We start from the raw sequence: 20733 nt of genomic DNA on the forward strand, positions 1-20733 counted from the left end.
ACAAGATTGAGTAAGGATATTGTTGATGTGTTGTGAGATTGTTAACCATTGTCATAGGGCAACATTTGTAGTAACTGTTAAATGAGAAACTATTTTGTTGTGTAAGCCTTCATCTTAAGTGAGAATAACAGCACAATTGGAAGATCGTAGTCAATGTCACTGAACTGTGCATGTAGAAATTTTTGAAATGATGCATCTTTGGCTATGTGTATTTTCACCAAAAAAAAGGTTGAGAAGATTGAGGGTTAATATGTTGAGGGGTTGTTAACAAAGGTCATAAAACAACATGTGTACTACTGTTTCATCTGAAACTATTTGTTCTGTAAGCCTTCACCTGAAGTACAATAAAATATAAAAAAAAAAAAAAAAGAAAGAAATATGTATTACCCTCCCAAGAGGTAGTTTCTTAATGAAATCACACTTTCTAGGCCACAAGTCTCTTAACATTTTTGATCACACATTTTGATAAACATATTTTTAGCATGCATCCTCAATATACATATTTAAATTTATGAATTTCAAAAACTATATCATAATTTCTTATATCATTGTTTTTGTTGTGTGCTGTTGAGTCGATTCCGACTCAGTGACACTATAGGACAGAGTAGAACTGCCCCGTTGGGTTTCCAGGAGCAGGTGGTGGATTTGAACTGCTGACCTTTTGGTTAGCAGCCTGAGCTCTTAACCACTTCACCACCAGGGCTGCATTAATTATATCATATTAATTATACTTGTAATTTTGAAGGATTCTGTTGGCAAAATATTGAACAATACAGGAAGCCATCAAAAGAAAATGGTAGGAATATACAGATCCACTGTACCAAAAAGAATTAGTTGACATTAAACCATTTCAGGAGGTAGCATATGATCAAGAACCAATGGTATTGAAAGAAGAAGTCCAAGCTGTACTGAAGGTGTTGGTGATAAACAAGACTCCAGGAATTGGTGGAATATCAATTGAGATGCAGCAACAAATGGATGCAATGTTGGAGGTGGTCACTTGTCAATGCCAAGAAATTTGGGAGACAGCTACCTGGCCAACCAACTGGAAGAGATCCATATTTGTGCCCATTCCAAAGAAAGGTGATCCAACAGAATGTGGAAATTATTGAACAATAATTATTGAACAATAAACATTAATATCAGATGCAAGTATAATTTTCCTGAACATAACATAATTCAAAACGGTTGCAGCAGCACATTGACAGAGAACTGCCAGAAATTCAAGCTGGATTCAGAAGAGGACGTGAAATGAACAGGGGATGTCATTGCTGATGTCAGATGGATTTGGCTGAAAGCAGAGAATACCAGAAGGATGTTTACCTCTGTTTTATTGACTATGCAAAGGCATTCAACCGTGTGGATCATAGCGAATTATGGACAGTATTACGAAGAATGGGAATTCCAGAACACTTAATTGTGTGCTCACGTGGAACCTGTACATAGATCAAAAGGCAGTCATTCGAACAGAACAAGGGGATACTACGTGGTTTAAAATCAGGAAAGGTGTGTGTCAGGGTTGTATCCTTTCACCATACTTACTCAATCTGTATGCTGAGCAAATAATCTGAGAAATTGGACTATATGAAGAAAAATGTGACACCAGGATTGGTGGAAGACTATTAACAAGCTGAAATATGCAGGTGACACAACCTTCCTTGCTGAAAGTGAAGAGAACTTGAAGCACTACTAATGAAGATCAAAGTCTGCAGCCTTCAGTATGGTTTGTACCTGAGCATAAAGAAAACAGAAATCTTCACAACTGGATCAGTAAGCAACATCATGATAAACGGAAAAAATACTGAAGTTGTCAAGGATTTCGTTTCACTTGGATCCACTATCAACACCCATGGAAATGGCAGTCAAGAAATTGAACGACGTATTGCATCGGGCAAATCTACTGCAAGAGAACTCTTTAAAATGTTGAAAAGCAAAGATGTCACTTTGAGGACTAAGGTGCGTCTCACCCAAGCCATGATATTTTTAGCTGCCTCATAAGCATGCAGAAGCTGGACAATGAATAAGGAAGACTGAAGAATTGATGCCTTTGAATTATGGTGTTGGTGAAGAATATTGAATATACTGTGGACTGCCAGAAGAATGAACAATTCTGTCTTGAAAGGAGCCAGAGGGCTCCTTGGATGAGAGCGTGGCAAGACTTTGTCTCACGTACTTTGGATATGTTATCAGGAGGGATCAGTTCCTGGAGAAGGACATCATGTTTGGTAAGGTAGAGGGTCAGCCAAAAAGAGGAAGACCCTCAATGAGATGGGTTGACACAGTGGCTGCAACAATGGGCTCAAGCACAGCAATGATTGTGAGAATCACTATGAGTTGGAACTGACTCGATGACACCTAACAGCAACAAATATGATATTAATCATATCATAAATTCTTCAAAAAGAATATTAAAAAGGATTATATAGCTGTGTGATAGGTAAGTTTAAAATAAATTTTATTTACTAACAGTATAATACCCTCTTTGTTCTTATTTAGAGATAAAAATAATAATTTTGGTTCTTTTCTGTGTTCCAAAGTATGGAAGATGGCACCAGTTCCTCTTTTTTAATGTCTCTTCCAGTACCAAAATATAATTTCTTAGGTTTTTTGATACCTTAACCTTACAAAATTGTCATATCAAAAAATTGCTTTGAATGATATTTTTCTAAATGATGTAATGTATGTTTTATGTGCATACTTAGTGTATTTAAATTTAATATTATCTTTATCACAGATCCCACTGCTCCAACGTGGAAGCCTAATTGAAAAAAGGTAAAAAAAATTTTTAAAATTTATTCCGTCTTCTAGTGTTTATCAGTTTACATCCCTATGTGGTGAAAGTAGCCAATCTAAATTCAGTATCATAAAGCTACTTGACTTACACCTTTGCTCACAGTATTGCACTCTTATCTTTGAAACTAATTTCAGATAGAAAAATGTTTGAAACCTTAAATGTTGTCAAAGATAGAAGAGTTTGGATGCAGTCAAAATTCAAAAATTTTAAGTGAAAAATTAAAATTAAGTGGGTACAAACCCACTTTCTTTATGATAGAAGCAATTATATTTCCAGATAGAGAGGAACTGATCTTTGTTTTGAATTGTTAGCTGTCATCATTAAGAGGCATGACCTAGATACATAAAACAACTCTATTTTTAATTTTTGCCTTTCAGTCTTGCTCAGTCACTTTATACATATGCATATACATGCACATAAATACTTTGACTAGTGAGTGAATCTGTTTAATTAGCATATTATGACTGATTCACAAACCTACTCAAAAACCAGTCAGGAAACAGTAAACTGTAGCCAGATATGTTAGTGGGGCAGCAAATCTAATCAGTAAGAGGTTGCTATCCAATAAAAGTAAACTCTGCCAATGATTCCTTTTAGTCATTGCCTTGAATTATTTAGAATTCAAGTTTAATGTACATGAGGCAGTTATTTCTTAATTACATAGTGCTTAATGTGTACAATTTTGGCTTTGATTACCACACAGAAAAAAAGGAAAGAATTACATAGAAGTCTGCATTTCTATGCATCATTCTCATTTTTAATATTTCTAGATTATGGACCCAGATGAATTAGCAAGAATTAGATAATAGGTATCATGATTAATGGCCAGATATTTTGAAAAGGTCCATTTTAGTGTCTTTAGTGATTGCTTATATTTTTAAAAGTCTATTTTTTAATAACTCAAGAGAAAATTAGATACTGATTTGTTGTTGGTTTGCAAACTTATGGTAGATGTCTTATTAATTATTCCTTTACACTGTAAATATGTATGGTCAGCATTATGAATATTTTAGAAGTATAAGAAAAAATTATATTAATAATAATCTTCAACTTCAATGGAAACTTAACTATCTTATGAACTGTGTAGAAATAGAAACAAATAAAGCATGGTACTCTTTTCTTTATGCTAAGATTATGGTAGCACATGGCATACTACTCTAGTCTTTCTAGAGAAACATGGTGAAGCGTAGGCTGTGAAAATACTGAAGGAGAAAGTCGGCAATTTGTTTATCACCCTGAAGAACATGAGGTGGTAGCTTTTGAAGTTATAAAGTTATTTTATAGTGAACATTTAGTTGCTGCTAATGAATTTGATAGACTCTTGAGACACTTGATGAATCTCAAAAACAAGAAACATTAACTTAAAAAATATTTCAAAGAGATAGTCTCTATGAAGACTATCTAGTCTTCATACTACACTCTATGAAGCCATAGTAAGGCAGTCTCAGTTACTTTCCATGGGTCTTTGGAAAGATCTTGAAGAGGGAGTATGATAGTATTACAGGGAGTTACTGCCCGTCTCAGCCCCCATTCTTGGCTGGTAAGTCACAGTTGAAAGTGATGATGGAAAGTGGTAGACTGGGAGAAAGGTTTGATGGGGAGCAGCAGACTTGAGGGTGATAGGGAATATAGGACATTAGGAACAGAAAAAATAATAGTATGAGTATCAAGTAATTCCTCTTAAATGACTCTAAAAATGTTGATTGATATAATGTTTACATTCCCTAACTTCAGGAGGAAGATTATTTCAATTCAGTTTAGTTCAAATTAGGAAACATGGACTGAGTGCCCATGCTGTGCAAGACACTGTGCTAGATATTATGGGGTGTGGGTACAAAGATGACAATATATGCTACTTGCCCTCAGTGTGTTCACAGTCTGGTAAGGCAGACAAGACATGTACAAAAATAAATATACCATAGCATAATGCAGAAGGAAGGATCCCTGGTGGCACAGTGGTTAAGCACTCAGCTGCTAACCGAAAGGTCAGCTGTTTGAACCCACCAGCCGTTTTGCAGGCTCTCCTGTAAATTTTGCAGGCTCTCCTGTAAATCTCCAGATGTGGCAGTCTGCTCCCGTAGATTTACAGCCTTGGAAACCCTATCGGGCAGTTCTCCTCTGTCGTGTAAGGTCATTATGAGTCGGAATTGACTCGATGGCAAAGGGTATAATGCGGAAGATGCGTTCTATAAAATACTGTCAAGAAGGTCCATCAAAAAAAGGAGGAAATGTTATTCCTGGCTGGATTGGGAATTGTATAGCATTTGATTTAAGAAAGACAGATGGGTTGGATTTTAATAGGAGGCTATTTAAAGGATGTTCCAGGTGGGCAGAATAGTCAAAACAAAGGCACGGTGTCTAGAATCTGCAGTGTCCTCAGAGAAAGGTCAGTAATTCATTTGGTGTGGAGTTTAGACTGAAGAGAAAAATGGGAGATATGGCATGAGAAAGATTGTCTCAGCTTCTTAGGTTTATAGAATTTCCCTTAACAGCTTTAGATTAAATATTGCTAAACATAATAAAAATTTCAAATTATTAAGCACAATGGCACAATATTATTCATCAACCTTCATTTTGGGTTACTTCTTAGATCCTAATAGAATTTCTGAAATACTTTGGAAAAGTCTCCCAAACCTTCAGAGAGTGGATGGGAGCGAAGGAGACCCCACCTGAACAGACACATGGTATTGCTTACAATAAAGTACAAATTTTTTTTTTTTTGCGCTTGATAACATTTAGCAATTTATTTTGGCTTAGGGAATGAGTTAGTGGAAAATACTTACACAAATAGATTTTTAATACTTTAGTGTTTCATATCATATGCATTGTTAGCGTTTCAGAAATGTTTTACAGCATTGAAATTCACACATTTTAGAAATGAAAATGTAAACTATTTTGTGGTGTTTTTAAAAAGTTGCACATTCAACCTACTTCTTTCTAAATACTGTTTTTATTTTTTTTAGGACTTCTTTTCCCAAAAATACTTAGGTTTATTATAAAGTACAAACACATCTTTATAAGAGAGGAACCGTATTAATACATGTCCATTTTTTCTCCATGAATTAGATGATAAACCATTAAATTCACTCATTCATTTACTCACTAAAGTCATTCATTCAACAATTTTTTTTATCATCTTTATATGCCAGGTATTCTTCTAGACATCAGGGTTTTATTGATAAATAAGACAGATAAGGTTCTTTCTCTTGTGGAGCTTCAATTATGGTGAGAGATACAGACAATATAAAGTAAAAATAAATGAACAAGATCATTTTAGACAACCATAAATGAAAATAATAAAACCCCCTATCTGATAGGGAAGGAGCCCTGGTGGCGCAGTGGTTAAGCGCTTGGTTGCTAACCAAAAAGATAGTGATTCAAACCCACCAGCTGCTCCATGGGAAAAAGATGTGGCAGTCTGCTTCCATAAAGATTACAGCCTTGGAAACCCTATTGGGCATTTCTGCCCTGTCCTATAAGGTCACTATGAGTCGGAATCGACTTGACAGCAATGGGTTTGGTTTGGGTTTCGGTATCTGATAGGGAGTCACAGGCGGAGAATAGTTTAGATTGGTGGAGCAGGGGTAAGGAAAGTATTATCTATCAAGAAAAGGGATTATCTAATTATGAAATAAAAAGGCTTACAAAATATTTTGTCTCTTTACATTTTTTATAGAAGAAACTTATACAAATGAAAATTTACCTTATCATTAAAAACTTGAAAGGACGTTTCATAATTTCCTCAGTTAACTGTTAAGGGGCATATTACTAGTAACACAAAATGTAGGCATAATGTAGATTTTATAGAGTAACCTTACAATCTAAGAAACACTATAGGGTACACAATTCTGTGAGCAATGCTGGTGCCATAGAGAGGTGTGCTTGGACTAAGCACAGCTGGATTCATCATGGATAGTGCTGAAGAGAGGGACCCCTGGTCACATAAAACTTTATAAAATTACAGAGGAGTGGGAGGGAGTAGAGAACACGTAGTCAACCATGTAAAAGTGAAAGCTTCTCTCTTGGGGCAATGACCTTATTAGAAAAAGGGATCATCTGGAGGTAGTAGGCACTTTGTATACCAACATTTCTGGTATCAGTGAGAGACCTTGCTCTTTTTCCATTGAACAATCCTGGTGAACCAGCTGTGTCAAATCACCAAAAGGGGGAAGGCAGAGAGCCACCAGGAACTTCCAGAAATAAATATTTGTCTCTCTTATCCACCCCTTGTTTTTGGAGGCTCAGTAATATAAGTCTCTTCATCAGCTCTGGCTGACACTTGGTTTCCACAGTATTGTGTAGGAGAGGAATGTCGGTAAGGTCCCCAAGTGGGTTAGGTAATGGTGCAGAATCAGCATTCCAGTAAATTCATAACATGAGTTACTGCCTGACCAGCCACAGAAGACTGTTTAGGAATGTCTGTTCAGTGTCTGCAATAGGAAGGAGAAAGTTATTCATCATTTCCTTTGACACTATTCCTCCAACCATTTCCCAAGGTTAGACATGCTCACATCTGATCAACTGAGATTTGTTATTCCACCCTGGAGATGATCCAGATTGTCCTTTTCCTGGAGTGATAATTTAAGCAGGAGATCTCAAAGTCACAGTTTTGCTATCATGGGTCACCTGGAAGATCTGAAGAGGCTGCCTGCAGAACCATCTGATGGAAAGGCAATGCTCATCTTTTAAACAAACAATGTGATGTTTCCACCAAGTTACTGAGGTCAAAGCAGATGGTGAATAAAGAAAGAGGAATGTATTATTCCTCTCGAAATTCTCTTTTTCCCCACTAATTCCTAGTTGGAGTTCAACCATGGCAGAGGGGCCCTTGCAGGACATGGCAGCCTGTAAGTTGTAAACAGCAAAGGAAAGCTGGACCAGCAAGCACTGTGGAGGTTTTTTTATCTTTTTTTTTTTTTTTAGAGAGGCTGGCTTAGATGACAAGTGGAATAAGCTTGGTGGGCAGTTTTAGTGGCTTCTGTGTCTTTTACATGAATTTCTCTTTGAGCATCCTGTTCCTTCATAGTGGGATGTGTTTGAACATGGACTCAGGTCTATAGTAGAGACGATGGTCACACATTCTTGATTGGATTGTTCATATCAGATGCTTTCCTTTAGATTCAGTTCTTTCTTGTGGCATAGACACATGAAAAAGAAGGATTGACTTTGTGACTAAGTTGTACCTATTTTTTGGGTCGAGGATGCCTAAGAATACTGTGTCTTTAATATTCCTGTCCTGAATAATCCAGTGGCCTTGACCATGTAACTAGGCCATTAACAATGGCTCATGAATCTGTGTAAAAGTATAATTCAGTCAATCTCAAGAGAATGTGCCTGAAATTCACCCAATTTTGCAGAATTCCCAATGCCATGGGATCTCAATAATTTACTATCATTATGGTGGATGAAACAGCACTCCTTTATATTTTATGACCTTAAAAAGGAGCTGTTCCATTTAAGAATCATACTTTGTTGTCAAGTGGCAAATCTTATAGGCAAGGGCCTTACTGAGTCCCATGGATTTGGTTAAAATGGGGTGAGGGGCATATCTGTGCCTAGTGAGTGTGAAGTTGTATATTATGAATTTGGCTAAGGTCTTAAGGGTGAGGATTGACCCGATTGGATGTGCTATTTCTCCTTTTCAATAGAATTTTTACTTGGTTTGTACCACCTTATAAGACTTTGGTTCAGAAAAGACTTATCATAGCATATGAATGTTAGTTTGAAGAGTGAGAAAATCTGCCCCATTATGGCCTGGTAATAGGCAGTCATTGCTCAAAGGGGGCATGTGCCACTCAGCAGTAGGAGGAAGTAGTTGACTCTAAAGACCCAGAGGCAAAGAAAACTTGAAGTGTTGTTGCCAAAAGGAGTTCCTGGGTGGTGAAATGGTTAATTCACTTGATTGCTAACCAGAAGGTTGCAGGTTTGAGTCCACCCAGAGGTGCCTTGAAAGAAAGGCCTGACAATCTACTTCTGAAAAATCAGCCATCAACTTGAGTGGCAACTGTTTTTTTTTGTTGTTGTTTATTTATTGTCGAAAGCTCCAGTCAGCAAGAGTTACTTACAGGTACCTATAATTCTATAAGTCTGAGGGATCTAAAGATAAAGCTTCTTTTTATAATGCCTGGTCCTCTTCTAGTTCTTCTTAATGTAGGGACTTCCATTTAAAATTAGTTACCTTGATACAGATGCTTTGAAGAATCACCAGTGTAATATCACCAGTATCTAAAGAGGACAGTTCTTTATAGGTGGAGGCTACAGGGCCAATACTTTTTTCTTTAAAGGGTATACAGTGCCTCCTTTTAATGCTATCTAAATGACCCCCTCTCCAAAATTAATTTGAACCGTGGAGCCCTGGATTATGTTTTTATTTAAAGTTATCTTTAATCAGATGTTCCTAGAAACATGCAATGCTTCTTCAGTCTGACCACTGTCAGGCTGTCTTCAGTGTAATAGAATGTCTAGAGATTGCTAGCAGTTCATATTGTGCTAGGTTTTGTCCCATCCATTGAAAATGTATGACAGGATTTCAAATATTCTCAAGAAAGGCTAGTAAAAATATATCGCATATCTTGCTGGGTCTTTGGCTGCATACATGTGTCCATAGTGGTCGCAGTTTATTCAGTAACTGATATAATGGCAGAGACTGGGGGGAGGACCTGTACATCGGTTTTTTTCCTTGTTTAAGCTTCAGTAGTACACTACGAGGTGCCCAGTGGTCTTTTTTAACTGGAATCCATAGCCACCCAAGGTTCATCATCCCCCCCACTCCTTCATCCTTCATTTTCCCAAACATTGCTTTCTTCATATTTCAGTCCGTCTGGATAATTCCACTTCTGACACCAACTGTGTTAGGGCATGGGGATGATCCCCAGGTTTGATTATTTGTTAGGGAGACTCAGCATATAGTCATTATCATGGCTGTGATGTATTACAATGAAAGGATACAAAGCAAAATCAGCAAATGAAAAAGGTACATGGGGCAGCCTCAAGATATGCTTAATTCCTCCAGCATTGAATTGTGACAACACATGTGAAATGTCTACCAGCGAAGCTCAGTAGATTCTCAATACCCAGGGTTTTTATTGGGGGCTAGTCATGTAGGAAGCCCTTGCTTAACACGAACCACAATTATAGACTCCTAGAAGGAAAACAAAGAGTTCAGTATAAGCCACATTGTCTCTACAGTTTAGGCACAGTGGGCCACTTATTAGTTCTGGGAATGGTGGAAACCCTCCCGAAATCTAAATTCCCAGATGCCAGCCAAGGATCAACCTTGCAAGCAAGCTTTTCTAAGGATAGCAGTCTCAAGCCTGCTGTAATTCTTTTCAGCACACTTAACTTTTCTAAATAAATAAGAGTGCTGCAGCTACCTACTTATAAACTCATTGCTCCAGATTTTTTTTTCTTATACCATATCCACTGCTCCGGGATTTCCAAGAAATCTTGCCATTTCTAGACTTCAGTGGTCTATGGACAATGTGGCCATTCCACCTGTACTGAGGTTATTGTGTGCCATAACTGTGTGGCTACCTGGGCTGTAACCATTATAACTATCCCCTCTCTGGGGCTTTGTGTCTGTGCACAATATGTTGTTGTTAGTGGCTGTCAAGTCAGCTCTGACTCATGGTAGACTTTTATGTATAACAGAATGAAATGTTGCCTGTTCCTGCACCATCTTTATGATTGTTCTTATGTTTGAATCCATTGTTTTGGCTATCGTGTCAGTCCATCTCCTGGAGGCTTTCACTCATTTTCCCTGACCCTCTACTTTACCAATATAGTCACTGAGCTATTGGATACTTAGTAATTTGCTTGGTGTTAAGATTTCCAGTGGGGTTGTTTCCTACCTCAGTGGTGGTCCAGTCAAATGCTTGCTGTTTTCAAAAGCTGTAATATTCAGATGAGTCATATAACACTAGCTACACAAAACAAGGTTTACTGAGAAAATTTTACAAGTAGCAGCAGAGCACGTACAATATCTCAAGCTCTCATTATCTTGCATAAGGATGCTTGGGCTAGAGACAGTCGGATGAACAATGGAAAATGCTGTATTCTATCCACATACTAGTTTATGTATTTATGGAGGAATTGGGAGGGTACAGGCAACACATAGATGATTCTGGAACTGTGAGGCTTCCTGATCAGTGGGAAATGGACTTGTTGGAAAAAGAGAGCATTTGGAGGGAGTTCATTTCTGACATTGTAGGTATCAGTGAAAGACCTTGAGTGTCTCTACCAAGCAACCAGATGAGGAAGGGAGATACCCATTGTGGCCATTCAGGAGAAAATATGTGTATTGTCCTCAGTAACCAACAGTTTGGTTTTTCTAATGTTAGAATAGTTTACCTGTTGTTCCGTATAATTTCCTTATATTGTAGTTTAAGTTGTATTTGTAAAAGTTTCAGTAATAACATTGTTAGTGAAGCTAAATGCTGCTAGTCAACATTTTCATATAAGCATTATTTACACATTTGCACACTATTGCTAAGTTGTCCATCAGCCTTATTTTCTTCAGATGGAATAATTTAAAGTATTTCAACGCTTCATATTTCCAGGATCTTAATCATCTTGGGTTTTTACTGAATTTTTAAAAATTATGTTTTTTTTTAGTTGAGCCTAAAACTGGTCACTATGAAGAATTTTATCCATGATAATTGTATTTTTAAAAAAACTATCAAAATATTTATTAAAAACTTTGACTCTTATTTTTGCATTCCTTATATTGAAAATTTCCAATAAAGCTAATTTTTAGAATGATTTTTAGATTGTACTCTGTTGCACACTTTGAATCTTAGATCTTTTTTTTCTTGTATATAAAAATGTATTCTACATCTTGTATTATTGCAGATAAGAATATCAAATCCATTCTCTTCTATGTTTTCATTGATAATTAAAAGTGCAGTGTATACATCAATAATTTCAAGAGTTTGTTTTTTTTTGGGGGTGGGGGAGAGAGTTCCTAAAAAAAAAGAAAAAAGTCTTGCAAAACAAAAACAACAATAACAAAAGAAAAAAGGTTAAAAACAGGGCCGGTCGATGGCAATTTTCTGTTTTGCCTGGATGACATACTGTATTAAGAAGCATTATGAGGTGTCCATGGTGATGCGTTTAACAGACAGTTATTTACTTGGTGGGAAAAGGATGCAATGCTCAGATCATCAGCATTGCAAATGCTTTTGCAAGCAGGAGGAGATTACTCTTTATACCACCTCAGCCATATTGAAGATTTTCATGTGGAATGCTGTCAACATGCTTAATTGTATGATATTGTAGTATTTTAACATGCAGTGATGACTGGAAAGAAGCTTTATCTAAAATAAACAACGATGACACAAATTTAGCATGGCTTACAAACTATATTTAGTAAGTTATTTTTGATAACTTACCCAAGACTAGGAATGGGGAAAATCACTTGTTTTATTATTATTTTCTGTAAGTATAGGCTGTCTTGCATAGCTTTTCTGTTATTTTTTTAATCGTCCAAAAAGCCAGCAGGGTTTTGAAAATGCTGTATGCCTCTGGTGGTGCAGTGGTTAAGAGTTCGGCTGCTAACCAAAAGGTCAGCAGTTTGAATCCACCAGCTGCTCCTTGGAAACCATATGGGGCAGTTCTACTCTATCTTACAGGGTCTCTATTAGTCAGAATTGACTCAACAGCCACTGATATCTTCACTTCTTAGAGATAGCACTTTGGCAGATGAGAACTTGAATGCAGTACTGCTTACATACCTTTAATGTTTTTCATCCCTGCCTCCTCTGCAGTGGTCCTTTATGGTTGTGGGAGACAGTAGAAATGGGAAATGCTTGAGTGTGAGAGTATGTTTAAAAATGAACTATTAGTATTTACAGCATTGCTCTTGGGATTGCCGCACATTTGCTCTATTGTTGCCACACATTTGTCTGGGTAGAATCAAGTGATTAATGATGTCCCCTAATAGCTATTTCAAAATCTTTACAAAAATTCCGCTTTCTACTTAGAGCTATGAGGTAATATTAGTAGCAAGAGTGGTGGTTTGTATACAATTCTAGGTATGCTTGTAAGTAGAGATCAATTTATATCATGTACTTGAACTATTTTTATGCTTCAATGGCCTAATGTCCTTTTGGGTATGTGTTAAAAAATGGATTCCTGAATATTATTAGACTTCATTGCAGAACCAGTCATCTTAAATTCAAATATCTAATAAAGATATTGAACTTATGTTTGAGGATGTGATGCCATCCTTAACAATTTAGAATAGGTGGCCACCTATTCTCTTTAATCTTGGAATCTGTTTTATAAGGCCATCACAGAGGTTTGTTTATCATAAGCTATATGTCTTTTCAGCCACTAACCATGTTGCACTTTTATTCTCAAGGTTGTCCTCCCAGCCCCCACCCCCTCTTTCTAAAATCCAAACTCTGGTGTTTGAAATTCATCATAAACTAAAAAATATAGGATGAGTGGCAACAGTTATATTTTAAAAATTTGCTTCTGTGAGACCAAAATTCAAAGAATTTTAGACACTTTGCAACAAAACTTCGAGTAAATTATATCAACTGGAGTAATAGTTGTTTAAAGAGTCCTGGTGGCGCAGTGGTTAAGCGCTTGGCTGCTGAGAGGTTGGCAGTTCAAATCCACCAGCCGCTCTGTGGGAGAAGAATGTGGCAGTCTGCTTCTGTAAAGATTTACAGCCTTGGAAACCCTATGGGGCAGTTCTACTCTGTCCTGTACGGTTGCTATGGGTCGGAATTGACTCGACGGCAATGGGAACGGGAATAATTGTTTAAAATGAAGAGCTATCAAATCCTGTTGTATCTGATAGAGCTAGGAATGCTTTTGTTTACTATTTATATAGAGGATAGGTAGTTTGACCATTTATGATATCTAAACTGGGTTGCTGGACAGCAAGCATAAACTGGGACTGTGTAGGCAAACTATGATATAAAACCATCGTAGTTTGGAACTCTGAAAACTGATCCTGTGCCGACTGGTGGAGAAGAATAAATATCTCTTACCTTAGAGAACTCTAACTTAGCACTTGGGAGTTGACTCTCTGGTGGAAGATATTGTAATGTCAAAGTGGAGAGATTTTTATTTTTCTTCTGAAATGAAGCTGTTGAAAAATAACTTTGGAATTAATGTGACTAAAGGGCAACCTCCCATACCATCCTGTACTCTGATTTGGCTGAGCAAATCCTTTTTCTTCCCTGGCCTTTTATGACCCTGAATAACTATTGCGTTAGAGTATTTTAAATAAGAGTTAATTCCATGTGTTGTCCGTTTTAAATCCCAGAAGATATATTACTATCTTCAACTTGTTATCTAGCATGATTTTTATATTTGTATTTCTGATAATTAATGAATAATTATAATTGCGTATTTAATATCCTATAGATTATGGAAATGATTCTTCAGTTGCAAATAAAAAACGTTCTTCACGTAATCTAATACCAGATGTTTTGTAATTCTAAAGCTCAGAGAAGAAAACATCTAGCCCTGCTATTTCAGATCTTTCACAGATCCTCAAGTCTCAACATCAGTCAGCTTTTTTAAAGCATTCAAGTGAAGCTTCATTCAGTGGAGAACCATCCCATGAACCTTTATCGGAGACCCATGATAAACCATTTACAATAGCATCATCCAGCAAAGAAGGTCAAGATTCATCATCTGTTGGAATGTCACCTGAAGGGAATGAAACAGTGACAACATCACTTATTTCACATCCTGTTTTTACTAAAAGAAAATCAAAGGATAGGGATACCTCAAAGGTATGATATACTATCATAACTTGAAAACTGTGTATTTTGCATTACTGGACTTTTTCAATATTTTGAATAAATGTTAATTAAAAACTCATTAATATCGTCTTATTTCAAGAAATTAGGAAGTTTGCTTTTTAATGCAACAGTTTTAGATTTAGGATGCTTAAAGTAATATTTGGGAATCAAAGTACTAGTTTAACTTATAAAATATCTAATTAGTATTGACAAAGATGTTGTAGCCTATATTAGAATTTTAATGATAAGCTGAAAGGTACACAATCCCTAACTCAGACAAGGAAAAGGTCATTGTTTTCATTTCAGGTTCATCTACAAAAAAGAGATTTTTAGGCAATAAGATAATTACTACATTAAAACCTGTTGCCACCAAGTTGATTCCAACTCATAGCGACCCTGTAGGACAGAGTAGAACTGCCCCATAGGGTTTCCAAGGAGTGGCTGGTGGATTCAAACTGCCGACCTTTTGGTTAGCAGCCATAGCTCATAACCACTGCACTACCAGGGCTCCATTACATTAAATCAATATTAATATTAGTAATAATATTAACATAATTTTGAATATCTTTAAACAAGATCTAGAAAAATTATCAGAATTGTTTTTGTTAGAAAAGTACTTGTTTAATTAGAAATTCTTAGAGCAGAAACATTGGGAATAGAGAAAAGATAAAAAGGCTGTGCATTCTTGACGCTTATTCACAATATAGTTTTATCATCGAAGTTATTAAAGTGGCCCTATAAAAATAATTTTGCAAGTCATTGAGTTTATCTAAAGATTGAAATAGACTAAAATATAAATCTAAACTTGTTAGGTGCCATTGAGTTGGTTCCAACTCGTAGCGACCCTGTGTACAACAGAACAAAACACCACCTGGTCTTGCACAGTCATTGCTGTATTTGAACCCATTGTTACAGCCACTTTGTCAGTCCATCTCATTGAGGATCTTCCTCTTTTTCACTAACCCTCTACTTTACCAAGCATGATGTCCTTTTCCAGGGATGGGTCCCTCCTGACATCTTATCCAAAGTATGTAAGATGAAGTCTTGCCATCCTTGCTTCTAAGGAATATTCTGGCTTTACTTCTTCCCAGACAGAATCATTCGTTCTTCTGGCAGTCCATGGTATATTCAGCATCACATCAGATGACAAAATGGTGGACAGTCACACAATTCTGGGGATCATGGCCTAGCCAAGTTGGTACACATTTTTAAGGGACACAGTACAATCCATAACAGATGGTAATAATTACTCACGCTTTATTTATTTGGAGCCATTTATGAGGCAGAATCACAATATTGCTTGGGCTTCCTTCACACTGTTCAGTGTTCCCAGAAGCCTCACAGATCCATTTATTGTTCTCATTTTTTATTTGATACATTCAAGAAATAATGAAAAATAAATTTTCTGCAATGACATTGTAGATAAGAGTAAAAAGCAAGCTCTCTCTCTAAAAGAACATAAATAAATACAGTTCCCACTAGGGTAAAAGGAAGTCAGAAGGCAGCAGGCAACAATAACAACAACAAACAACTGATTAAAATAAAACTGAAGTCAAATCCAAATTTTCTGAGAGCATATGAACTAATTATGGATAATCATACCATAGTACATCTGCAGCAGGCACCTAGGATCTCTTCAGCTTCCTAGTAGTTATGATAATTAGTTTGTGGAGTGAGATAAGGACAGTTAACAATCAGCATTAATCAGTTTCTATTTATCTGGCTATTATGATGTGGTAAGAATATCCAAGATCTATGCTGTTCTTTAGATGTAGTTAACCTGAAAATAGTTCACGTGAGTGTCAATTGTATGTTTAAGATTATTTTACTCAATAAAAGGTAGAAAAAAGCAGTTTATCTAATTTTAAGATATATAATTTATAATTACTTACTGCAACTTTTGTTGTTAAGACTGGTGTTTCAGAAGAGAAATTACAAAGTAAGACTGAAAATCAAACTCACCAAGGAGAAGAATTTCAAGGTAAAAAGTTTTTCTGTTTTGCAAGATGAAAACATGAATGATTATTTTGTTCATTCCCACAGTGTAATTACAAGAAAATGAGGGGAGAACATTATAAACATACACATGACTTGTTAAACAATCAGGTAGTATAGAAATATATTGACAATTTTATGAAAATTAACTTAGTTTTTTTGTAAGTTGACATTATATCACTTGGGGAGTCTTTTTCAGTAAGAGCTTTGTAAAAGGGAAGTGTTAGCTGTGCCTCAACCAAGTAACAGAACTTGGCATTATGAATTCTTAATTTAATATTGTACCAAAATTCATCTGGGTAGAGTTTTAAAAAAATGATTTTTGGTATGAATAATTAATTTTGAATTTTAATTAAGTTATTTAGGTGTTTGATAAATAATATTTTAAAAACAATGGTAAATTTGTTTGTCCTTTCCAACATAAAAAGAAACAAACCCATTGCCGTTGACTCATAGCGACACTTTAGGACAGAGTAGAACTGCGCTATAGGGTTTCCAAGGAGTGGCTGGCAGATTTGAACTGCTGGCTTTTTGGTTAGTAGCTAAGCTCTTACCACTGCACCACCAGAGCCCCAACATACATAGCTTTTATATTTAATTCATATTTTATTGCATTGACCTAATCTTTCAAAATAAATTTAGTTGCAATTTGGGGTTCAGGAGCATTACTCTTCTATTGTGCTTTGAAATGGGAGTGCCTTCATTGTTTCATCTATGATGATCAGTTACCTCTGTGAGAGAACTATTTCTTATTATGGTCAGGAAGATTTCTTTTATTCAAAGTTTAGTATGAATTTTAATTAGGAATTGAGCTTAATTTAATCAATTGGCTTTTTGACATCTACCCTGGTGGCACAGTGGTTAAGAGCTCAGGCTGCTAACCAAAAGGTCAGCAGTTCAAATCCACCAGCCGCTCCTTGGAAACCCCAATGAGGCAGTTCTGCTCTGTTCTATAGGGTCACTGTAGGGTTACTATGAGTCAGAATTGACTTGATGGCAATGGGTTTTTTTTTTTAAATTGAGGTAGTCAAATTGCTTTCATCCCTTTGTAGTAATCATGTAACAATTATCCTAATGGAATGAATAAGCCAGTTTTATGTAAAGCTTTTTAATATGTCATTGAATTGTTTGATATTAATTTTTCCACTCATGCTTTATTTTTATTGTTTTTGTCTAATATAATTTTTTCTTTTTTAAATTCTTCTCTGTCACTTACTAGCGATATGACCTTGGGTTAAACTCTCTTTGCCTCATATTCCTCATCTGAAAATGAGGACGATTAAGTAAATTAATATAAATTATGTTAAATAAAGTGTTTAAAACTGGCTGCTGCATACTAAGCCATTATCAGTTATCATTCATATTTCTTGGTAATTTTGTTTTAGATGTGTTTCTTATAAATAGCATATAATGTCAAGTTTTAAAAACCCTAATTTGAATAAACTAATCTTTTAATGGGGTAATTTAATCTTTTAAAATTTAAGGTCATAAATGATACATATGTCGTGTTACTTTTATAAATGAGAGCTTGAATCATATTACTTCCATTTCATTGTTTCCATCTCAGGAATAACTAAATTCTGTTTAGAGCCAAATTTCTATCTACTGTATCTGTGTGTCCCTTCTGGTACCCCTCCCTCTAAAGCACATAAACAACATTTATTTTCATGTATTTTTCTTTTTCCCTCTCTGCTCTGAATATGGGGCCCCAGTGGTGCTGTGGTTAAGCGCTTCGGCTGCTAACCAAAAGGTCAGCAGTTCTTATCCACCAGACGCTCCTTGGAAACCCTATGGGACAGTTCTGTTCTATCCTATAGGGTTGCTATGAGTCAGAATCGACTCGATAGCAGTAGGAATGAGATTTGGCTCTGAATATAGTTAAAGTTTATTTTTCAAAACATATACAGGTAGTCCCTGACTTAAGACGGAGTTTCATTCTGACAACTCTGTCGTAAGTCAGTTCTGACGTAGTTGAATACTGTATCATTTTTTTGTTTTTAGTTTTCATTATTATTACCTTTCATTACCAGTATCTTTATAAATCCAGCAGTGTTTTGAACAGTAAATCATAAAATTTAACATCTGTGAATGAACATCTGAGGATGATAACATCATCAAATTACTGCTACAACATGTTACTAATGATGATAAGATGTACAAAAAACAAAAACAAAACCTGATGGTCATAAGTGCGGTTCATCATAACTCGCACATGCAGTAAGTTGGAGACTACCTGTATGCGTTCTCTACTACCTTCACTGTGGCTTTTAATTCTGCGATTGCATTTTAGATTTCTTTACATTGTTTCCTTATTTTGGTTATCTTTCTTTACATTCCTGATTTTATCTCGAATTGGTATTTCCTTATGATTTTCTGTACTTTTTTATGGCATAATATCATTTTCTACTCTACTGACATTGCCAGTTCTAAAAAAAAATTTTTTCCTGGTATTCTCATATTAAATAATTTTAGAGTTATAGTTTCCTTCTTTGTTCACCATAATTTCCCTGATTTTGTAGTGTTCATTTTTTCATTGTAATTATTCCATAATTCTAGTACTAGGTTGTCAGTCTAAAGTTTGGTGTTTTTGTGGATATTTGTTTATTTTGAATCTTCCTAAGTCTTTTATTGGAAAATATGGAGAGATACTGTCATATACTGTTGGTTTTGCATTTATATCTAAGAACTTTGCTTCTATCCAGCCTCAACTGAATAAGCCAATCCATTCTGTGTTTAGTAGTGTCTGTTTAAAGTTTAGATTCCTTTTAGAGTCTGTCTCAGGAGGGAACAAATTTGAGGACTATTGAAATATATTTATAAATGAAAAGTATAATAAGCTTAGTAAAGAGACAAGAAATGTATCATCTCTTTTCAGAGATTTCACAGTATATGTATATTCTCAATTTAGTGTATTCAAAGCATTTATTTTATAGATGAGAAAAAGATGAGGTAATTCATAGCAGGTTAATGTAATGTCCATATAAGACTCAGAGTTAAAAGACCAAACACAATTTGGAAAACCTGGAGTTGCTCACAGTGAAAACATGATAGTAAGAAATATTGCTAAGTATTTAAAAATTATGTTCAGCAGGTATTTGTTCTGGAATTTATTAATGTGTATCTACCTTAACTTTTACCTTTTAAAATTTTGACAAATATTGTATATGATTAAGAAAACCTTGAAAAAATAACAGATGAAGCTGTTACTAAAAATTCATTCAGAAAAATAACACTTAATTATCCTTTTTGGTGCAGACTGAGTTTTGATTTTTACTCAAGCAAAAAAAGACAAAAATAAACTAATAAAGAGGTCATATTGAGCATATGTTGTCTTATGTGTTCATAAGAGAAAAAAGACCAAGTTGTCAAAACAAGTACAGAAAGATCTCATAATTTACCACGTTGATATTTAAACAAATTAAATTTATTGAAGGAGTGAACCAGGGGAGAGCATGCATTTGGTTTGGCTGTAATGGTCTGCCCTGCTTTACAGGCAAAACAAAGAGATATTTAACAAGTAAAATGAGTACAGATAACAACTTCACATCAAAGCAACTGCAGGAAAGGAGGTGAGATTTACAAGGGTGCCAGTTAACCTGAAACTTTCTTTACATTGGTTTCTGGTCTAACACAAGTCTCTCATACTTGATACAATTTAACTAAGACAATATTTCTAAAATGAAAAGTATAAACGATTTCCACATGAAAGTTTAGTGATATATTTGCAGCTAGGCCAACCTAATTGTAATCTTTGGATACAGAACTGACCATTAGTTTAAAAAAAAACCAAAAAACCAAAACCCAGAACTGTTACCATTGAGTCGATTCTGACTCATAGGAATCATTAGTTAGGAAAGTATAAATGAATTCTGCTTATTTAGCTGAGCCCCCACACGTCTGTCAGTTAGTCGTACTGTAGGGGCTTGCATGTTGCTGTAATGCTGGAAGCTATGCTACTGGTGTTCAAATACCAGCAGGGTCACCCATAGTGGACAGGTTTCAGCTGAGCTTCAGACTAAGACAGATTATGAAGAAGGACCTGGAAGTATACTTCTGAAAAAAATTAACCAGTGAAAACCTTATGAATAGCAGTGGAACATTGTCTGATATAGTGCTGGAAGAAGAGCCCCTCAGGTTGGAAAATACTGAAAATATGACTGGGGAAGAGTTACCTCCTCAAAG

Source organism: Trichechus manatus, unplaced genomic scaffold (assembly GCF_000243295.1).
Source record: "Trichechus manatus latirostris isolate Lorelei unplaced genomic scaffold, TriManLat1.0 scaffold00195, whole genome shotgun sequence".
Lineage (NCBI taxonomy): Eukaryota > Metazoa > Chordata > Mammalia > Sirenia > Trichechidae > Trichechus > Trichechus manatus.